General features: G+C 39.6%; 1 long non-coding RNA gene across 1 annotated transcript in view; it reads right to left on the minus strand.

Moving 5' to 3' along the window:
• The window catches only part of LOC306660663, a 781,776-nt gene extending 763,101 nt beyond the window's left edge, over positions 1-18,675 (minus strand). Inside the window, exon 1 of the long non-coding RNA XR_013763703.1 lies at positions 18,533-18,675. This is a non-coding gene — a long non-coding RNA (uncharacterized lncRNA). The remainder of the gene's footprint in view (positions 1-18,532) is intronic.
• Between the last annotated feature and the right edge of the window lie 651 nt (positions 18,676-19,326).

Raw genomic sequence — 19,326 nt, forward strand, 5'->3', positions numbered from 1 at the left:
TCAGCTAAGGATTGGTTCATTTTAAACTGGGTATCTACTGAGAAGGTTAAAATAAATCATTGTTTATTTCATATATTCAAAAAATATTGATATTTTAGAGCATATTTATACCTGCATTCTGATACCTGTAGGCAGGTTGTGAATGCAAGTGAAAACTGGTGATTTTTACTGTGGGTATTTGGAAACGCTAGTGAGGAACACTTACAAATGCCAGAAGTTAATGGGATTTGCTGTGATATTTCCACACATTCACATGTAAGCCCTCGGTCATGTACACCCCATGTTTCTCTACACATGTCCTCCTCCCCTCTGTCCTCCACTCCCACCCACTTCCCTCTCCCTGGCAGTTCATTTTCTAACTTTTGCTCATTTCTCTCCTTAGTTTCCACACATGAAAGCAACCATTTGCTTCTCAGTGTAGCACACAATGTCCTTGGATTCCATGATTAGTGCCTTCCAAAATAACAGAATTTCACTGTTCTCTGTAGCTGAATATCTATCCTTTTTTGCTCTCTGTTCCCTATGTCAGGTTTCGGTAGAGAATCCTGCTGGCCACACAGAAGGTGTTTGGAATGATTTCCTGACTTTCATTTCTATGGAAGAGGTTGAGACACCTTGCTACAGAACCTTTTCTGAAGGTTGTTGAAATTCAGCAGTGAACCCATACAGTTCTGAACTTTTCTGTTTTGGCAGATTCATTACCATTGATCCAACATTGTGTTTGTTATTTCTATCTGCATTTTGAAATGTTTTCCAAGGTTTGTTTTTATAGGTCATAAATTTGGAGAAATTATTCTATTATTACTAGAATTTCCACCAAATGACATAGATTTTTTTTTAACCAGAAAGCATGATTAATCATGCACTGAATTCCTTGGTATCTGTAGTAAAAGTCCCTTCATTTTTAACTGAATATATTATGATTACTCACTTCTCCTTTGTTTATCTTGTATTGTAGTTTTTCAAGCTATAGTTTTCTCTCATTATTTAAATTGGATATGATAATGATACAAGTCCTGCATTCATTTCAACAAGATTATGAAAGCATGGAGGAAAATGTTTTAGCTCAGATTCAGTAGTTGCCCTTCTTCCTTCCTCCCATATCCAGTTGTCTTGCACATATTCCTCTGATCTACTCTGTGATTATAGTTCTGCTCAAGAGCAAATTGTGAAGAAAGTCCAAGAGAGATTCCATTTTCTCTATGGCTATGAATTTACTTTTATTTTCTCTGTGACTCAGGAAATCCCAATCTCAGCATCTGTGGAAGATGCAACTGACTTCAACAACATGAATCAGTGGGTAGGTGGTTCCTCACTGCTTGTGTGCCAAAGGCTCATTAAAACAGGAATGAGAAGCAAAAGCAGAGGAGAGCTGTGGAGTAGAGGGGACCCCCAGCAGAGGAGGACCCTAGGGTAGTGGAGATTTGTGTAAAAGGGAAGCAAAGTGGTGACATGGGTTAGAATCTGGGTGAGATAATTAATCACTCTGCCTCTACTACTAATCTCCCCTTTCTAACCAATGAACGCCTAGCCTCGGACTTCCTCACAAGTAGATTAGGGCCCTGCAATGATGTCAGCAGGCACCTTATCTAACTTATTCACCCAAATGTTTGTCCTTTTGTTGAAATCTGGCACAGTGTTCTCAAACTTGGATATTCTCCTCCTTTATTCTAATTCCTTTCTATACCATATGATTCCAGAAAAGCTTTCAGCATCTTAAAGATCCCTGGAATTCATGTTCCACAGCCCTGATTCCCTAACATATAATAATGCTTAACTATGTTTTGAAAATACTACAGCGTTTCCTATGGCACTCACCATATGCTCCCTGAAAAATCACTTGATATCTGAGACTGAATAAATGGAGATATATAAAAACAGATGTTTGTGTAAGGTAGCTTTAGGAAACCAATATACATTATTTCAACAGAGCAGACTCGACTTCACCTTTTCTGTTTCCTCACCTGTTGTTCAGAGTGTCATATTTACAGGTGCCTGTGCTGGGAAGCCCATGTAGTGTGTGAGTTCATTCACATAAACTTCGATGAGAGCAACATGAAATGGCAGATGCAAATCCAGGAAAGGAAGGGAGGGTGCAGACAGGGGAAGGATGCAAAGGAATCATGGAGAGAGGGAGAGGAAATGGATCTTTTGCCAGATGTGCTCTCAGGAGTACTGAGTTCTGAGCCTTCCTCAGGGATAAAATTCTTTTAAATGAGTAAGATGTGGAGAACTCTAGGTGGATACTGCAGTTAGTTAACCTGAGAAAGTAAAGGCTCTTCTGCAATTTCACACCCAGGTGCAGGAGTGGAGCTGAACTTCACCTTCATCAGGCACAGTGGGGAGGACTCAGGATTGGAGCCTGCTTCTGTGATGTGCAGAAGTGCACCAGTATGCTGACTTCATCTGAGACTGTGCAAAATATACTGACTGTGGGGAGGTTCCTTGCAGATTAGAGTATGAAGACATTGTATTCTGATAGACTATGTCCTCATACCTTCAACAATGTCCCTTGTTTTAGTGTATCTCATGACAAGTGAAGTTATGAAGGATGTTGATGAAGAGTGGAGTCCTCAAATCAGGGCTCAGATGAGCAGCACCTTCCACTCAGGAGAAGGGAGTAGAGCAGAGCTGCTCAGGTTTTGGTACTCTTGGCCAGGTCTTTCAGTATAACCCATCATATGACTTCTGTGAGAACATTCAGTTCTCTCTGTGAAACTCAATCATCCTCAAGTACTTCAAGAAATGTTCACTGAGGTGCAGAATGTGGGAAGTTTCAGGAAGGAGTGATATTAAACACTGTCTATACCCTCAGTACCTCACTTTTGAGTCCCTTCTCAGAGGTTCTGGAAGTGGTGGTGCTGCAGACCCAGAAACCTGCGGTCTATGCCACATTCTGTTTCCTGCTATAGAGTGTTCTGGGGTGCAACTTCAGAACAGAAAGATCACCACTGAGAAGTACTAATTTGAAAGTCTTTATTAAGCTGGTTGGCTTACTATCTCACAAAATATTCCCAAAATTGGCCATTGGAAGAACAGCCTAGACCATAGGGTTGTAGGGGTTCTTATACCAAAAATCATATCAATCATAAGAGTCTGTTTCTATGATTCAAAATTACAAACTAACATCATGAGATCATCAACAGTGGGTGAAGTGGGTCAAAGTGGCCCTTACCTAGGTCCAAGCTAAAGAGTGGTTACTAACATCCACACAATCACTGTTCACATGGTACATTCTTCAAGAGCAATAGGAATCAAAAGAAAGCAAATTCTTATTACATAATAATTCTCATTTTGTTTTGCTTAACATGTCATGCTAAGTAACTGATGATGGGTACAGAAGTGGGTATTCCTATGGGAGAAGATTTTTTTCCTATGTTACATGGAGTCTCAGAGCAAAATGGTATCTGTTTAGTCATTTCCCTTAGAGTCTGGCCTACAACATTCTCATGGAGCCAGATCTGTCAGCCCATCACAAGAGGAGTGTGCAATTAAAATGCCTCTAGGTGTGCCATGGTGAGGGTTCTGCAACCAGGAAATTTTTATCTGCCCTTCATGTGGGTCACCTACAAATTGAGTTCCACCCCTAGATGACTCTGGTCCTGACAGGGTGATTACGTACATATGGGGATCAAGAATGGATTCCAACTTCTGTGGGTGTGGCTTGGTGGGGCATTTACTCCTCCATTCTCCCCAAAAATAGCTGATTTTCCACTAGACCCACAGATGTTCCACATACTGCCATGCCCCTAGAAGAAGGATTGCAGGCATAGATTGAACTGTTGACAATTTCTGCAGGCATTGAAGGAACAACCTTACTGGTCTGGTTCTTGCCCAGTAAGCATGAGGGCATGAGTTTGTTATACATCAACTAGCCCCACTCATCATGAAAACAGTAGTAGACACTGAGAGAGAACTGAGCCCTCCATGGCCTGGACCTCTGATATTTTAAAACTTTGGTGTGATAATATTTGTAGTGTTTACCAAATTGTTTACCACAAATATCACAATGTGGGTGGAAATGTGATTCTCAGAATTGAAATATGTGAACCCTTTCTGTCTACTCTCTCCTGGGTTCATAGTGAAGTTGAAGATTCAAATATTAGATGAATTGATTACTGCAGAGGGCTTTTGAGAAAAACAAACCTTGTGAAAAAAGGACCTTTCTTCTATTTATTCTATTTCTTTCTTTGTTATGTCTTCACCCTCCCTTTTATCCTGTTTTCCTCCTTTCTTTCATCCTTCTTTCCTTGCTACTTCTACATTCTTTTTTCTTTTTCTTTGTTTTTTTTTTTTTCTTTGTTACTGATAATTGATGCTCTAACACTGAGCTAAACTCCAAGACTCTTTTAGTTTCTTATTTTGACAAAGGGACTTGCTAAATTTTTTAGGGTCTTGCTAAATTGCTGAATCTGTTTTGGGACTTGCAGTCTTCAACGTTCAGGATCCAGAGTCACTGGAATTAATGCAGAACATCACCAGGGCTAGCCCTCCTTATATATTTGAAGAAAGAGACTTGATACACATACCAGAGAGTCATTGATAGAGTTAGGAGCTCCAGAGAGAACTGATAATGTGAGTTGTGACAAGTCATGAATGGTGGAGTTTTGACTCTCCTTCAGAGAGCCAGTACAAGTGGAAGAGTTTTATGCTGCTCAACTCCTTGCTCTTCATCCTAGTTTGAAGGTCTGAGCACAATCAAGTGGACAGTGACTTTACCTATTGATCCTAAGACATATGGAACTGGTTCAATTCTCAAACTATCTTGGGACTGGTTCAAGGATCTCTCTATCATTTATTATGAGAACCTAATGGAATATTACTCATATTATCAAAATCTGAAGACATTCACTGGCCTTTTCAAAACTTATGATTGATTATTTAACCATTTCATTCATGAGAATTCAGAGGTCCTTCTATGAGCATAATTTCACTATGTTTCTGATATAAAAGTGACAAATTGCCTTTGATGAGTCTGTGAAGCTAACTAAATAAAAAGAGAAGAGGATTGCATTAAAACATGTTAATGTTCGAGTTCCACATTATGTCTTTACATCATCATTACCAGTGCTTTGGAATTATTTTATGATTTATGCCTCCATAGCTTGTGAATGTTTTCTGCATAATATATTTTATTCCTGATTATACATCATGTGTAATTTTCCATTTGCAGTGGGAAGAAATGCTGTGGTAGAAGGAAGAGGCTTTCCCCAAAGCCAGAGTCCAGATAAGAACCAGAGACTTTGCTCAATGTAGATGGACACTTGGCCAGGGTATATGTTTAGAAATATCAACCAAAGTTGTTGCCAAAAGACTGAGATTATCTACAGTGTAGGAGGGATTGGAGAGATAAAAATAACCCTCCTGTGTTGTCATGTTTCCTACCATGAAGAAGTAGAGTTGATGAGTTCTTCTACAATGGTCTTTCCTGTGGGGGAAAAATATTAATTCATTTTGGATTTAAAGTTTCTCTTAGTGATCCTCATCTTCATTTTCCACTCTGAAGATATTCCTGATTATCACTTGCCCAGCCTCAATTTTTCTTTTTAATTTTGTACTAATGTTCTGAAACTTTTCATAAGCTATCATGCATGTGATAGTGTTTCTGGTACCTAGAGTTTGCCTTCAAAGACCCATGTGTTCCACTGAAGCACTAATTGGGAAATTATACACTCATGAAGAGCTACACATTTCCACATTTTTATTTTCTCACTTTTCTGGAAAAAAGTTTTGCTTACCAGAATTGTAGTCAGAGAAGGTGCACATAAGGAACTTGAAGTGATATACAATGACCACATAAGAAGAAAAGATACCCATCATCAAGCCACTGGTAAATTTCTTGGATGCAAATACTGGTATAGTGAAGACTGCACAGTAGTAAAATTGGTGACTGAGCAAACATCCCTATCTTGAATTATAACAATAGCCAAAATCTCTGCATGGTTTCATTTCACAAATAATTGGAATGAGTTCAGAAAAAATATGTGAGATCTATATACTATGGTTCAATTCACAAGTACTGCTTATGTACTTGTCTTTAAATAAATAGAAGCAATTAAAACAGCCCTGATATTATGATTATATCAAAGAGAATGGAAGTGTCATAATTCGTGGTAATGAGTATGCACATGAAAATAGAAATAATGGTATTTGTACTTAGGTTACTAATGTTCAATAATGTTCAAACATATACAAATTAATGTATGGTTTTATAAGGAAAACATTAAAATATTCAATACTTTTACAATAGAGATCACATACATAGGAAGTTTTATTTGAATGGAATGATACACCAGATGATGTAACACCCAAATCTCCATCTGTTCATTGTTGCTTAACTCACAAAGCAAAGGAAGACTGTCAGTAGTGTGGAAAATGAGCTAGTGAATGGTCACTGATCTTAGAGGAAACAATAGGAAACAAACTGAAAGGAAACTCTGTGACACTCATTTTTGTGGGAAAATCTTCAGATACAGTTCTGAACGTGGACAATATGAGGTAGAGGACACTGTAGAGAAACCCCAAGGTATTACCCCACCTGTGTTGCAAAATCTTCCATAAATCATATGACCTAAGACTTCATGAGGTAAGGTACACAGGAAAGAAACCATACAAATATCATTTGTGTGGGAAAGTCTTCATCCAGCACTCTACACTAAGACAATGCAAGATAACTCATAATGTACAGAGGCCATTCAAAAATCATCTCTGGAAAACCCTTTATTAATAAGTCTAACCTTAGAATTTACAAGAAAATGTATACTAGACAGAAACCACATGAACATCATTCTGGTGGGAGAGTCTTCAGGTGCTCTTCTGATTTTATAAATCATAAGAGAATATACCCATGTGTGGGAAAGCCTTCAATTTCTACCTTGAATTTAGTCAGCAGAAGAGACTACATTACATTTATGATACAGATTTTATCTGTGTTGCAAAGCCTTTAGCCAGAACACTTTCCTTGGACACCACAAAGCAACTCACTCAGGAGAGAAATCCTAATATTCTGAATTGCAAGGTCATAAGGAGGAGCGCCTACCCCACTTTACCTTCTGGACCCTACCTGTATTCCTCCCTTTTAATATCCTGGTTTTATACCACCTTTCCACTTTGCAGAACCTGTAAGCCCCTTTAAGAAAAAAACACCTAAAATATGTAGGTGCCTAGATTGCACTTAGAAATTAAGTAATCTCTCATTTCCATTTTATCTACTCTTACAGAAAGTGAAGACAAAGATGAACAAGTAAAAATTGCACATTTGTTGACAAAATCATAAATGCAGATAGACAAAAGATGATAACTGGAGAGAAACTGGAGAAGAAAGTAGTGTGGGGTCATTGTTGAGTGGTAAAACACAACTGGGTCAAATTCACAACACCAAATTCAAGACAGAAAAGAGAAACAAGTGAAGAGGAAAAAAGGAACAAAAAGAAAAAAGGAGAAAGGAAGAAGAATGAAATAAATGGAAAGGAGAAAATATAAAGGAGGAAGAAAAGAAGTTAATAAAAAAGAAATAGTAGGATGATCCATGTTCCACATGGTTCATGTTTCTAGCCACATGTCTGCAGTAATAACAGTTCTCCATTGCTTTTTGAGTTTAGCTTCATGAGCAGTTGGTTGAAGTGAGAGAAGAGAAGTCATCAGGGGCCAATCTATGCCTGTAATTGTCTTGTCAGCATGCTGGTTGTTTTGGGAACATCTGTTGGTCTAGTTGAAAAAAAGAATGACACAGTTGGATACATGGAAGGAGGAATATCCTCCCACCCTCACCCAGAAAAGTTGGCATCTATTCTTCTCCCCTTAATAGTTAGCTGCTTTATGTTGACCACAGACTTTGGGGTAGGGTCATGATGGGGAAGTGACCCACATCAGGTTTGGTACACATTCCCTACATCCAGACCCTCCACCGTGGCACATACCTGGTATTTCCACGGATCAGTCCCCTACAGTAGGCAACAGAATAACCCCCAGGCAGTAGGTTAAGAGTTCTCCAGTATCATGACTTCCAGGGTCCTAGAGAAGGGATCTTACCACCTAGTTGCTGAGTTCACAGTCATTATTTAAATACTTACTATCATTATGTCTTTCTGATTTATGGTTCCCTTAAGCAGTATGAAATGTCCTTCTTTATCCCTTCTGACTAACTTTCACTTGAAGTCAACTTTTTCTTATGTAAGGAAGGAAACCCCCACTTTTTTTTTTTTTTTTTTTTTTTTTTTTTTTTTTTTTTTTTTTTTACTGAGTCCATGTTCATGGTAGTTGTTTTCCCATCCTTTCACCTTTAGTTTGTGGATTTCTTTTTCTATGATATAAGGCTCTTGCAGGCAGCATATTGTTGGATCTTTCTTTTTAATCCATTGTGCCAGTCTATGTCTCTTGATTGGTTAATTTAGGCCATTAATGTTCAGGGGTATTATTGAGATATGATTTCTATTCCCAGTCATTTGGCTTATTTTTGGTTTTTAAATTGGCTTGGTTTCTCCTTTGAGTGGTTTTTCTCTTAGGTAGTTTCTCCCTTTGCTGACCTACATTGTTGTTTTACATTCCTCCTCATGGAATATTTTGTTGAGAACATTCTGTAGCACAGGCTTTCTCTTTGTAAATTCTTTTAACTTTTTTTTATCATGGAAGGATTTTATTTCATCTTCAAATATGAAGGTTAGTTTTGCTGGATATAGGATTCTGGGTTGGCAACCATGTTCTATCAGTGCTTGAAATACGTTGTTTATGGCCCTTCTAGCTTTTAGAGTCTGGGTTGAGAAGTTGGCTGCTATCCATATTGGTCTAACCCCTGTATGTAATCTGATGCTTTTCTCTCACAGCCTTCAAAATCCTATCTTTATTTTGAATGTTAGGCATTTTCATTATAATGTGCCTTGGTGTGGACCAGTTGTGATTTTGTGCATTTGGTGTTCTGTAAGCCTCTTGTATTTGATTTTCCACTTCATTCTTCAGAAATTGGGAAATTTTGTGATATTATTTGATTGAATAGGTAGTTCATTCCTTTGGTTTGTATCTCTGTGCCTTCCTCAATCCCAATAATTGTTAAATTTGGCCTTTTCATGATGTCCCATAGTTCTTGGAGATTCTGTTCATGATTTCTTACCATCTTCTCTGTTTGGGCAACTTTATTTTCAAGATTAAATATTTTGTCTTCATTGTCTGTGGTTCTGTCTTCCAAATGGTCTAGTCTTTTGGTGATGCTTTCCACTGAGTTTTTTATTTGGTTTATTGTTTCCTTCATTTCAAGGATTCTGTTTGTTTGTTTGTTTGTTTTATAATCTCTATCTCTTTGTTGAAATGATCTTTTGCTCCCTGCAGTTGCTCTTTCAGCTTACTGGTATTATCATTCATTCCATGCATTTGCTCTCTTATCTCATTCTTTGCTTCAGGAATCATCTTAATCATGTATAATCTCAAGTCCTTTTCTGACATTTCTTCTAACATACTATCATTGGATTCTATTAATATAGAATCTAGATTTGTTTGGATCATTTTCTTCCCTTGTTTTTTCATGTTGTTCATGTATCTTCCCCTCTAGCAGTGCAGATCTGGGGTATTGCAGATTTCCCGCTATAGGCTTATAGTGGCCCTATAGGTTTTAAAACCCTTTCTTAAAGGGGAAATCAATATTAGCAGTGCCTAGTTCAGACACTATGCAATCCTAGACCAAATAGCCCCTATGAGGACAATAACAAAATTGTCATAATAAACAGAATGAGTTCAAATATTATCTTCAGTAAAACAAACAGATTTGCAATAAGGTCTGCAGTTTCAAATGGAGGACAAAGAGCATGCAGAGGGATGTACAATGTGGCTGTTAATGGGATAAGAAAAGAATATACAGAATTTCTAGATAATAGAAAGTGTGATAGTGTAATCAAAAGAAATTGGATGCTAGCATGCAAAAAAGGGAGAAAGAGATTCTGAGGGAACAGGTAAACAAAAGGAAAAGAGAGCAAGAAAAGTAAAGAAATAAAAACTTAATTTTTTCAATAAGGAGAAACAAGAAAATCTACAGCATAACAGTCATATAGTAATGTAAACTCCCAGAGTTCAGTAGCCTGATGCCTGAGAGGTACCTGACAATGAGTTTCAAGCCTCCAGCAGGTGTCTCAGGATGGGTTTTGCCCCACCTACAGATCGGAGCTACGGCTTCCAGGATTATCCAAGATGGCCGCTCTGGCTTTGAAATTTGTTGTCAAATGGGGAGTTGCAGCACAGGGTGTGGCCGTGGTCAGCAGGAGGTCCTGGAGGCGGGATGCAATTGGTCAGGCAGGGGTCCTGGAGGTCGGGTGTGTTTGGTGTCCTTGTGGGAACCTGGAGGCCGGGTGCAATCACTTGGTATGGGGTCCTGTTGATAGGGTGCAGTCAGTTGATCTGGGGTTCCTGGAAGCAGGGAGCAGCCTGTAGATGTGCTGGCCACAGAGGCAGGGAGTGATCAGTCAGGCTGAGCAATCTTGGAGATGGGGCTCAGGCAGTTTGGCCAGGGGTCCTATGGAACCTGGCTGTTGTCTCAAAATGGCAGCAGCCACATGTACCTAAACCTGCAGGTACTGTCACAGTGAACTTCCAGGCAACAGCAGGCAGCTGGCGCTCCACTGGTGGTCAGCGGTCAGTTTGCTGACTGTTGTCCGACAATCAGGAGGTGAAACTCGTGAGTTGGGTGATGGATAGGTATAAGGCAGGTGATGGACAGGTGAGAGGCAGGCGAATGGCGGATGATAGGTGCCTGACAGTGAACAATCTGCACTCAAAAAATGCATCAATATGCTGGCAGTTTACAGGTGATCATAGCAGACAAATGGGGTAAACAGCAGGGAATTGATAAACAGCAAAAACTGCCAAGAAACAGATATCCTCTGCTTGAAACCAGAGTTACAGAGCAAACTTGAGTAAAATTTAAATCCCCATTTATTTAAACAACTTACAAAATTGTCACTGGGCAAAACTTAATGACAATTTATCAGTCTTAAACAATGATTCTGTGTAAGATTTTCACAAAGATGTATCTTAGATCCACATCTGTGAAATGGTTAGGAACATGAGATTTTAAAAGTTCAATGAATTTCTTCCTATCTTCAAACATGTATAAACTATAAGCCTATAACCAGAACAATGCAGACATTCATGGACCAATACCCAGAGCCTTTGAGAACTCAACAACTCACATGTATTTTGGTGTCAGTAGGAATAGTCACTCTTCACATGATGTGACTGAGGAGGTCAGAATAAGGTTAAGGACAGACATTGCAGCAGCTCAAGGCAAAGACTCTGAGACTTGTATTCTGAAACCCAGTCCCAGCATGACCATCCCTATGTTACAACTCCCATTCTCAATTCTCTCTGGAGTTTCAAACACTATTTTTCAATATGTCTCTGACACCTTGATCTTGTTTCTCTGTTTCATGACTGGTTGTCAAAAATTTTGGTTTCAAAAATTCAACTCTATCTACTATGTTGTTTACTAGCATACTTTTAATGGCACAATAGCAATTAAGTTAACATGACTTCCTGTATACAATTTGGAATGGTTTATCAGTCAGTTGTACCAATATTGGGAAGAGGAATGATCATGATTGTTTTAGGTATCTTTTGGAATCTTCTCAAAAGGTTGAAGTGTATTCCATCAAACTCCATGTTTATAATAAAAAAAGGAAGTTACTTCTCATGCCTTCTCCAGCCTACCCGCTTCCTTTTCCTCATTCTCATTTCAATGCCTGTGCCACTGGGTTGACCAAATTCACCTGCTGGAATATCTGCCTCCATGTTGGGTTGCAATGTTCCACTCCTCACTGGTTGCTCTGGTCTGCATTCACCACAATCCAAACACCTTGCAATGAATAGCATCATTAACCAGCAATGATTTCAGACCAAGTCAGTGGCAGAATGTCAGATACAGTATCTCCCATTCATTGTGGAAGTACATGGCCAGGAATGGTACCATGGTACAGTAGTGTCATGACAGGAAGTAGATTAGCTGCCTGATGACAAATTCCTGACCCATGAAGATTACTCCAGAGTTGGGGCTACAGGACTAACAACTGCTGGCACTGATGAATTGGCATCTCTCTCAGTAGGGCTGAAATTTCAATAGAAAAAGCCATTCTGTGCTCACCATTGGATGCATGGCCACTGATTTTGCTTCCTGCACTCTTCCTCTGTTTATGAACTCACACACAGTCCAAAGAATTTTCAAGAAAAGCTGTGAATGCAGAAGGAAATCATGAAACTCAACACTTTTACAAAATATTCTGACCCCTCTCTCTGAAGTCCCATATATTACTAAGAGTCAAAAACCTACTCTAAGCACAAGGAGAATTTACTTCAATCTAAGAGATACAGGGACAGTGATCCATTCATTGTGCAGGATCAAAATTTAAAAGAATGTGAACACAATCACAATTAAAAATGGTGGAATCATACCTCCTATATGCACTTATATACATAAATGAAAACCTTGCATTTCACATGTGAATTGTCCTATAGAGTCCAGAGTCACACAAGTCTCTTACATTTCGAAGTTTAGGTATCCCTTTATTATCCCACATGCAGACGTTGGTTTCTGCCTAGCCAGAAACAACAAGACAGAGACCTGGAGGCTTTAAATGCAAGCTTATTTTCTCATGATTCTGGAGGTCAGCAGTCTGAAATCAATGGGTCTGCAGGGTCTGTTTCTTCTGAGACCCGTGCACCTGCCTTGTACATGCTGGTCCCTCTTTTTCTTTACCAGATCTTCCCTGATCACATCTCTTTCCTGAAACTTTCTGTTGTAAGATCATTTTACAGTAGGGTCCACCCCATTTCTTCAATTGAATTTTTCTCTTTTTAAGCCAAATGTCCAAATACACTCAACATTCAGAATAGAAAAACCTCAGCAGCACATGAGTTTTCAGGAAACTATCAATTGATTTACTGTTTCTGAAATAGTCATTCATGCAGGCAAAATTATATTGAGCCACTTGCCATTACAGGAATAGCAACCCATCCCTGTGAGGTCAGCAAAGGTGTTGGCACAGCTTGTCCTCTTCCTCAAGATCCCTTAAAGACACTAGGGTGGAGCCATTCTGTGTCCTCACTGTCACCTTAGTATTTAAGGGCATTCCTCACCACTAAGTGGCAGGCTTGGGATTTCCAAGTCCTCCCAGGGTGTTTGAACATGGATTTTGTTTCCCGGTTGCAGAGTTAGGAACCTTCATTCCACACTCAAAACTATGATCTGACAAGATGGTGATGACAAAAGTAAGTGCTCTGTGAGCACTCCACTGTTCTTTTCCTTTCAGATCAGAACTCTAGTATAAATAATGAAGCCATTCAGTATAATTTTAGTCACCTTCTTCATCACTCTGATCAAAAGAGCTGACAAGAACAATATAGAGGAGGAGCAGTTTCAGAGTGCTCAGTCCACAGACAACTGACTCCACAGCCCTGGGTGCAGAGTTGGGAAGAACATCATGGAGGAACAATAGGGCAAAGAAAAGCAGCTGAATAATAATAAAACTTGTTGGTAGTGGTATGAATACAGGCACAGAAGGCAATGGGACAGAAGGAAAGACATGGAGAAAAGCCACCCATCTATAGTCATCTGATCCTGGAAAAAGATGCCAAAAACATACACTGGGAAAAATACAGCTGCCTTAACAAATGGTGCTGGCACAACTCATCGTCCATATGTAGAGGAATGAAACTAGATATTTGTCTCTCATCCTGCACAAAAATCAAAACAATATGGATCAAGGACTTGGAATTACATGAGAGAGACACTATTCAATTTCTAGGAGGAAAATTAAGAGTCAGTACTCCAGGTTCTAGGCAGAGGCAATTACTGTCTCAAGAGAACCCCTAAAGCACAGAAAATAAAACCAAGAATTAATAAATGGGACAGAATCAAGCTACAAAACTTTCACTTCAAAATAAATCAATTCAGAATGTGAAGCGAGAACACAGAATGGGAGAAAATTCCTTGCTAGGGACTCCTCTGACAGAGGATTAATATTTGCAACATAAAGAGCTCAAAACATTTGGCACTAAAAAAAATTTAAACAACCCAATTTCTAAAAGGGTGAATGAACTAAACAGAAAAGAACTCTGAAAAGAAGAAATAGAAATGGCCAACATATGCATGAAAATCCTTCAATATTAGGAGTTATTATGGAAATCAAAATGAAAACCACACTGGGATTTCATCTCACTCCAGTAAGAATGGTGGTCATCAATCATAGAAACAATACCAAAAGCTGGAGAAGATGTGGAGAAAAAGAACACTGTTGCACTGTTGCACTGTTGCACTGTTGCTGGAACTATAAATTAGTACAAGTGCTCTGAAATCAGTAGGGAGGCTCCTCAAAAGACCAGACATGGAACCACCAGAGGACCCAGTCATACCTAAAAGTGCAGAAAGCACAGCTACACTAAAAGTGTATTTATCCTGAAGGATTAAATCATTTTATTGTAGTGACACATGCATGACCTTGCTTAGAGCAGCACAGTTCACAATTGCTAAACTATATAACAGGCCATAGTTTCCATCAAGAGAAGGATGGACAAAGAAAATGGGGTATATATACTCATTGGAGTTTTATTCAGCCAGAAAGCAAAATGAAATCATGTGATTGTGAGAAAATGGATCAAACTGGAGACCATCAGGTTCAGTGAATTTTGTCAAAATCAGAAAGTAAAATGTTCTAGTTTTCTCTCATGTGGGGAAGTGAGAGAGGAAAAAAGAAAAAAATATGGGAGTGGATCTCCTAAAAATCAAAGGAAGATGAGTAGAGGAAAAAGACCAAAGGGTGGGAGGTCAATCATGCTGTTGTGTTGTGTGCATGTGCAAATAGGTAGCAACAGATCCCACCCACACAGACAACTATAATGCACCAATCACAGGTGTGGAGGAAACAAAGTAGTGCAAGTCACAATGGCAAGGAAGCAAGGAGATCTTCAATCACTAGGGTTTAAACATAGACCCCAAGGCATGCCCTCAGGGGTCTCCCACCTCCAGCTGCATCCTACCTGCCAAAAGTCACCAACCAGTTAATCCCTACCAAGGGATTGATGCACTGCTTAAATTGAAGCTTCATAATCCAATCTCTCACCTCTCAATTTTCCTTTTGTAATGTACAAATCTGTTCCCCCTGCCCTTTCCATTGCAGCCATTTCCCTGCCTCCCAACTGCTGTCAGTCTGTGAACATCCTAGCTAGCTGTTGGTTCATCAGTCAGCTTGCAAGTATCTTTCTCTGTTATTGGTCCCCTGTTAGCCCAGCAGAATTCAACTTCTTTACGGCAGCTACCCTCGTTATCTTTTCTCTTGCTTTTCTCTCCTACACACTTGCTTACTTTCTCCTCCTCGCTTTCCACTCTCTCTAGTGTGCATCCTTTCTCTTTCCTTTCTCTTTTCCTCTCATTTTCTCTCTTACCCTGCAGGGAGACACTTCGTTTGCTTAATAAACTCCCTTATGTGATTTCCCATGTCAGGTGTGGTTTTCATGGGATTCCTTACTTTTGGTGCTGCAACTTCAGATGGGATCTTCCATTGTCTCTTAAGCGAGTGGAACCCCATCTGAGTCCCAGTGTCCCCCAGCCTCACCTTCCATTCTGCCCAGAGGTTCTGCTCTGCATCCATCACCAGACTTCAGATTGATGAGTCCTCCAGGCAGGTTCCCCTAGGTCAATTTATCCGAGACCCTCGAGGTGGCTGAGGGGTGGGGGGTACTGCCAGCCACAACTTTTATAGTTGTGGCTGGCCCCTATAGTTGATCTTATCTGCCGGGTGGACTCCTGATTTTATGGTGGAGATTCTCTCAGGATTGAGTCTCATCTTGTACTCGCGCTCTCACTCGAAAACCGTGATATCAGGTCCTCAAATCTTCTTGGCTTTTGCCTGGCCCCACATTGATGTTTGTGTGATGACACCATGTATGTGCTGCCTTCTTGTCTCCAGCCAACTACTGTGTGGCCTTGGGATGCCAGGGCACAGACTCGGCTGTAACAGCCTCCACCATGGGATCTAGGCCCTGCATTCCTGCAGATTCAACTCCTCGCCTGACTCCCAGTTTATATTTGGCCACAGCAACCTTTATATAACCAATCCAAAATGGCTGTGTACACCCTGGCCAAAGACTCGACCATATCAGTCTCCACTATGGGACCTGGGTCTTCCAATCTAGCAGATTCAACCCTGGGAACCCTTCGCCTGACCCCCAGCTTAAAGCCATTAAAATTCATTTGCGTAATGGCACACATCTTCCATGAGTGAGCGGGCAGATGGAAAGGGATTCTTTATCTTCAAGTCTCTTCTTTCTTGCTTTGAGCCTGCAGGTACAAGCGCCTCCGGCCCCTGTTTCTCTGTCTTCCCCTGCTTCTCCATCTCCTTTACCCTGTTCTGTTTCTGCTTCCATTCCCCAGCCCAGCCCATCTAGTACCCCTGCCACGAGGTCCTGCATATGCTGGTGTGGAGGGAGTAACCAGCCATCAGTGGCAAGTCCCAGTAAGGAGTATGACCTGTTAGCCCCTTTCAGATCTGAGTCAAGGCTTACATTGAAATGTAAATGGAGGAAGCCAGAATGCTCAGTGGGAGAACAGTCTCAAACCCAAGGAAGAAAAGTGTCCATTTTAAATTTCTCCTGGGCTGCAACTCAGAATACTTTTTCTTTCCCTTTCACCTCTTCTCTCTTTCTCATTTTCTCATGCTATAATTAATGGCCATTATCATTTTTCTTCTAGGACTCTTATTTTTCTTAAATGCTCTATTTTTGAGCTCACAATTTTGATTCTACATACCTAGGTTAATGATTTTTGATCAGTTCTTTTTATCGAACTCTAGAGTTATTTTTCAACATCTGTTACATTGTAATGGAGATAAACATTACAAGGCCTTTACTTTTGTGTTAAATAAAAGTGCACATAAAAATTAAAATTTTAAAAATGGATCAAAATACTTTTAATTCACATGATTTAAAAAGTTCAATTTAAATTGGGTAAACTAATAGAAGCAAAATGTCTTTAAAATTAACTGACAAGTCTCTTGGTGGTCAAACTCATTAAATGTTGATGTTTATAAAATGTCTAACATCAATTTTTCTAGGACTTTTCTTCCACAGGAAAGAGACAGCAAATACTGTTAGTACACTTGTCTGATATCTTGGTTGTTTTACAATAAGATGAATGAATTAGAGTTGACGTGTATGGAATTACTGAAACGTGTTTGTTAGAGGCATCTGATTAATTTACAGTTATTCCATTGAGTAACATACTTAAAAACATTATTCTTTGTATGTTAAATATGTTCATGTTTTCCAGGAATACAAGCCTTTATAGCAGAAAATTTTGCAAGCTGCTTTTCCTCAAATGAAACTTGTCTATAATGGTAACCCTATCATTTAATGTTCTATAGGACCTGTCATCAATAGGATATATGTAAAATTTGTTAAATGTATTTCTAAAAGTTATTGAGAGCCTGATTTGTTTAAAGGTAAAGCATGAAAGCATTTTACCACTTTGCCACACAAAAGGAATCTTAAAAGCTCTCTCAGCCTTTCTTTAATTCATGTTTTAGGTATAATGTTAAATTGTGTTAACTAATTCTCATATAGACTCAGGAGTCAATATATGTAAACTTCTTAAGATGACATTTAAGAAAGAGTGTAATGCACAGTAGCAAAAATGGAACAACAGTGGTATGCCTGGTGCCTGGGAGTGCTCCTGTGCAGTGGCACAACTGCTGTGGCAGTACAGTGATCTCAGGCACACAGCTCTTGGACAGGAAAGAATTCTTTTGTTAGATAACCAGTGTTTCATTAGCTCCCTTCTCTGGTTCCTGCCCACCTTACAGTAACTTTGGAATCTAACATTTTACGTATATAAAGATTGCTGACATAACTCTTTAGATCTGCATTTCCATCAGAGAACAGAGCTAAAAGCCCCACCTTACCTGAGATAAGGCTCTGCCTCACAACCCTGCTGCACATTAGAATGGCTCCAAAGTGAGCCAGACTTTAACTCATTTAAAGTTGTGTTCAAAAGTTTGATGTTTGTTGTAAAGATTACTGTGATCTCAAACAGGGGATATAATGAATAACTCAGCCAAAATTCAAGATAGCTATTGCACAAACTGAATGTTTTACTGTTGGTGATTCCATTTTGTATTTCCTTGTAAACTCTGTTGCCTGATATTTTGCAGAAGTACAACATACATTAACCTGAAAAGCCATCACCTACAGGACAGATAATGTAGACCCCAATTAGATAAAAGGGGGTAAATAACTGTAAAGTTACAGACATTGAAGTTAAAGCCCAGTTCTCTTACTTTATGACTGGTGAGACTGACTTGCTGGGTGGTTAAGATCAAACTTAGAGATTGAGATAAAATACAAAGGTCAAGAAAAGGCCATACTTGGGTCTTGCCCTCAAATTCAGCTTGGACCCAGGGAACAAGAGGACTTCTCTAAGGAGCTTTGCAACTCTGGGTGGGTCACTCAACCTCCTGATCAAGGATATTAATGAGGCCACTAGAGAATAAAAAGCCATTCAGTGCACCTGCTGCAGAGGAGGGTCTTGGAAAAAGGGAGACACCCCTAATGCTTCCAAGGGAAGCCACCTCATCAAGGAGACCCTGCCTAACCAATGGCACTAATCGAACTTAGAAGCTGCTCTTAAGTTCTCTATGAGTGACCCCTGTGGGAACTCAGCTGACTCTTTAACAGACAGGAACAGGTCACTTTGACCAATTTGTTCTTAAACACCTAGCAAAACAGTTAAACCAAAAATATAGCCATGCTTGGGCATTTAAAAGAAATAATAGTTAAATGTAACTTAAGGTGTATACTTGTGTTAGCCCACTGGAATAAAGACTAAAAGCTAAGTATAGAGATCTCTATTAAACACAGGTTACATTCCTGATAACCTGGACAATATTAAAGTTCCCAAATAAAGGCCTTGTCCTCTCCAGCCTTTCTAGGCCTTGTTATAGGAACTTCTCAGTTCTTCCACTCCCTGGTGAGGAAGTATTGACTTCTGTCATCTTCATGATATTCATTGGCATGTTCCAGATTCTGCAACATTTATACTGTATTAATCTCATTCCAGTACTCATGTCTTTTTGTTCTTCTCTCATAGAGGCACCCATCCCCAGATGCCTTTACAACCTGCTCTTCCCCAAACAGACTTCTACCATGGACCCCTTGATTAACCCAATTTCTAAGAAGGGAACTCCAAACTGCTAGCCCCGTGCTTCCCCCTTCCAGCTCAAAGAAGCCAGAATGGTCATCGCCCCCTTTCCCTACAGAGGAAAAGAAGTTAAGCCACAATTGGGTACAGGCAATTAGTGTAGA

This window comes from Sciurus vulgaris (genome assembly GCF_902686455.1).
Source record: "Sciurus vulgaris genome assembly, chromosome: 5".
Classification (NCBI taxonomy): Eukaryota; Metazoa; Chordata; class Mammalia; order Rodentia; family Sciuridae; genus Sciurus; species Sciurus vulgaris.